Source organism: Sinocyclocheilus rhinocerous, unplaced genomic scaffold, assembly GCF_001515625.1.
Source record: "Sinocyclocheilus rhinocerous isolate Xijiao unplaced genomic scaffold, SAMN03320098_v1.1 scaffold764, whole genome shotgun sequence".
Taxonomy (NCBI): domain Eukaryota; kingdom Metazoa; phylum Chordata; class Actinopteri; order Cypriniformes; family Cyprinidae; genus Sinocyclocheilus; species Sinocyclocheilus rhinocerous.
The window spans coordinates 349,207-353,940 of NW_015627902.1; positions in this window are offsets into that span (position 1 = coordinate 349,207).

Sequence of the window (4,734 nt, forward strand, 5' to 3'; positions counted from 1 at the left end):
TTTTTAGCATCATGGGTTCATCAGGTTTCTCTGGTCTCTCCCACACACTGAACACAGTGCTAAGTGTCACGAATCCGGTCCATGAACTTCCGTCTGCTTGCCATCAGAGGTCACCCTTTCCATTACATTGACTCTCGCACTACACAAACTGTTGCATATCATCCCGGACTACATATCCCATCATCCATTGTACTGATTGCACACAGCACTGATTGCACACAGCTGTATCCAATCACACATTCACTATATATCACTCAATCTGACTCCTATCAAACTGCCGAGTATTGTATGCGCTTATCGCCAGCAGTGATAGTTACTTTACAGAGCCCTCGTTAGTTTCCCAGTCCTAGCCTAGTCTTGCCCTGTCTGTTTTCTTGGTTTCTGATCTTTGCCTGTTTTCCTGGATTTATCCCTCTAGTCTCGCCCTTTTGATTCTGTTCGCCGATCGTTGACCTACGCTAGCCCTAGGATTATTCTTGTGTCTTGTCCGCCATATACCTGTTTGCCATTGTTCGACACTGCCTGTGTTTCTGACCTCTTCTGCTTTAAATAAAAGCTTGCACATGGATCCGCACGTCTCACGTCTTGTCAGCCCCGTAACACTAAGGGTGTAGTTGTTCAGAGCAGTGACACTGAAACCCATCACTAGTCTCCTTCAGCCCTCTGCGATTTGCACTTCAAGCTGATCTGCAGTTAAACAGCATTGCATGTTCTCTAGCTACCAATGCTTTCTCAGATTAAAACCTTCAAAATCTCCACAGTAATGTTACACACTGAGATGAGTCGTCCTCTGTTTACACAGCGATGTGCTTTCAGTCTCGTCTGCAATACACACACACGTGCTTCCAAGCACTCAACCGAGCCTCTTTTTACTGCTTCTATTGTACTCGTTACATCACCACGTCTCTGGTGATGAGATGCCTCAAATGAAAAGTCACCAATGATTTCTACAGCATGACAAGGACAGGACGCAGATGCCAAATATATACTATAATATGTATTATATAGTGTTGAGCACTGGCTGTTGTCAGACTCCTAGTTCATACAAAAATCTCACTGGATTATTACAATCAATGGCAAAAGGAATGTTTGGAAATGTAAGTTGAAACACTATATCAAATGATAGAAATAACTGGCTTTCTTTTTTTTTGGGTGAATACTTAAAAATATTAAAGGCATAAGACTACGCTATATATATTTAGTAGGCAAACAAAAATTACGGAAAATCTGGATGTCTCAGGGTCAGAATACATCATTACCATATGGAGTCTAAATAATATCACTTATCAAGTTCCTGGGTTATTTGTATGGTTTTGGTGCTGGCATAGAAAAGCAAGAAAGGTAGATTACAGAGCATAAATGGAGAAAAGAGAAGGGTGTGTCAGGTTCAGTAAAGTGAGACATGACACAGCGTACTTTCTGGTAACTCTGTTGTTCGGCTGTCTTCACCTCATGTGCCCTTTGTTTCTTTAAATTAGAGCTCCTATCAATACTTGCCCATTTTCTCTGATCTCTGGTTTTCTCCTTCCCAACTGTATGTGTCAGAATGTTGACACATTTTTCTGTCATGTTTCCACAGTGATTTACTGAAAACCAGAAATATTCCATAGAATTGTGACACCAAGGAAATTACATAGTTTACACCCTTAACATACCAAATCATTCAACCCTGTAACTAATATGTGTTTTTCAATGGTTATTCTTTAATTATCACATTTGGGATCCCAACCCTGAGCTTATCTTTACCTAGACTTGTCAATAAATATAAAACAAAGTTTGGTTCCTAAATAGTTAGTCCCCCACTTAATATAAAATGTAACCGATGTTTGTTGCTTTAAAGCTTGATGGTTTAACGTTTGAAAATGAAGAAATTGAGACTTAAGTTTTCAGTTGTAATGTAAAGTTACATTACAATAAAAATAATTATTGTTATTTTTCTTAAATAATCTTTTATTTTACTGACAATAGTAATATTTATAATCTTGTTTTTATTTAGTAATGTTTATTATTATTACAGTCCTACTATAAAATAACATAAAATAAAATGTGTTTACATATGATAAAATTCTAATGATAATGATAACATGATGATAATAAGATCATATTAAACAAGTCCTACAGAGAGCTAACTAAGTAAAATAATTTTAAGTAGAGCAGTCCAACAAGATTTGGTGTTTTGCAAACTTGCAATAAATAAAATACTATATTCATATATAATGTAATATAATTAGTATACAGTATTGTTCTTTTGCTGACCCTTTTGATTTACAAACACCATTTTGAAGCAGTTTTGTGGAGAAACTGTGAAAGATGCATCTCTGTAATTTTCTTTTTCTCATAATGCTGACTTTCTGTTTTACATTTTTATTTTTTATTAAACCTTTATTTAACCAGGCAAGTTAATTAACCACAAGTTCTTATTTTCAATAACAGCCTGGCAGGAGATTTAATATCTCCTGAGAAACATACAAACATATATTACAATACCTAAAAGAAAAAGAATAAAATCTCAGTTAAAACATTTACAGGTCGAGGTCAGAGCACTTACTAGTAATTTTTTTAATGCACATACTGGAATATTTGGTATAAATACATTTGGTACATGCTTTTGTACTTTTACTGCACAAACAACTGTAATAAATGCAGTAAGTATGAGAGTTTTTTTGGCTGAAAACTATTGTTAGAAAAGAGGGAGTTCAATACAATAATCTTTCAAACATTATCTCATTATGCTAACACACAGTACATTACATAACACATTGTACCACTGGACTGAAATGAAAAGTTTTGTGTGTACTTTTCTCAGGGTGATTTATTTTGGTCCTCCACACTCAGGCTTGGAATTAAACTGAAACAATGTGTGCTGTCAGCAGATTTCCAGCAATTCAGAGCTTCTTAAATAAAATATTGAATTTACCTCACCACATAACCCCCCCATTCCTTCAGCAGATTCTCAACTGTGTGCAGTCTGTGCAGACTTACTCATCCAAGCACACACATATAGACGTGCCCGGACACTTCAGCATTAGAGAAACCCTTCATTCAAGCTTTGCCTTTATTACCAATCAAATATTCTCATGTAAAGTCACTTGGCAAGCACTCTTGTCCACATCTAGTGGCTCTGAAGCAAAGGGAAGCAGGAAAAAAGCTGAGCTGCTGCCTTTTGTTCCACTCAAACGTCTCTGACTGGCCATTAATGCATGTTTCCGGGGCCTCTAAATACAGGGGGGCCCCTTTCCATGGGAGCCCCTCTTTCTGCAGGACTGCATCCAGCATTTCTGGGTCACTCACGTGCTCCTTTTCTCTGCCCTGCTTCCCCACTGAGAACGTAACAATGGGAAGCAAATCAAAACTCGATTTGATACTAATCCGTCTAATTGAGGAGCCAAATCCCAAGGTAGAAGGTGGCTTTGATCTGGGGAACGGGGCGGGTGGAGGTGGGGGCGGGTTAAAGATTAGCAGAGGCTTAGCTGCTTTAGTGCCATTTTTCCAAATTTCTTCTCTTTTCTGCTGCTCTGTTACTCGTCTTTGTTTCACGTTTTTACGCCATTAAAAAAAATCTGTGAAATTACGGTAAAAACAGCAGAAGTAGTTGCCCATAAAAATACGGTAGCAATTTAGCGTTTTAGGCTTTACGGGACTGAACATATATTAACCTGTAAAATATATATATTGATAACCACCATAATAATACAGGCAGTGAAAAAGACAGAATCACTGAGAATCACAAGCAACATTTCCACATGCTAAGGTATATACCAGGGGCTGGCAACCTATGGAACGCAAAGGGATAATAACTGGCACGCGAGCAATTGGTAAAACTGCATACCGACGTACATTTTGAGGCAATCATTCCTTATAGTCACACAGCCTGTTAGGAGCTATAAACTCCATTAAAGTGAGATAATTAACTTGCGCTAGTCTACAGATGCGCATGTGACTGCTGCGCATACGAGGCGCTTCAGATCATTGATCAACTCATCAATGTCAAAAAAATTTAGATGGCCAATCAAATCAAAGTAGGCAGGCTTTGTTGTTCACAGAAGCAGAGCACGCATTCCAGCGCAAAGTTTCAATTTAACGTTGAAAGCGAGCGAGATTAGATGGAAATGGTTTTAAGATAGAAATGTTACATTACCAACAGCTATATGCAGTGATACAATCTTCTCAACTTGTTTTCCTCAAATATGGCCATTTTGAGAGAGAGAGAGAGAGAGAGAGACTTTAAAGTTGCGTGTATGAATTACCTGCGTCTGTGTCTTTCTTTACAAACAATGAAGCTTTAGTTAAGGAGTTAAGTTACTTCAAAAGCAGCGATTTTACCGCCTCATTGCAGAGAAATATAATGTAGCGATTCGGTATTAATTAATAAAAGTCACAGGGCAGCGTTGACAACAAGTTTCTGAGCTCCTGAATCTTTCTGTGTGTACACAGCGCGATCTCCGATCTCTTTGTGCCAGTGATGTGTTTACCTCAATTAAAGCAGCACATTAATATAGAACGGTTATTAAACTTAACTTTTTAATGTACAATTGGCCTTGTCACACACACACACACACACATACTGTGGTGTTCAGTACGGTCACATTGTAAATCTGTTATTCAAAGTCTACTTTAAACGTTAAAATAAAGAAATTTTTGAAAAGTTTAAAAAAAAACTATTTATGGAAAAATGCTTCAGAAGAGATTTGTATCATAATTAAATATAGATTTTTATCTGACCATTTAAAAACG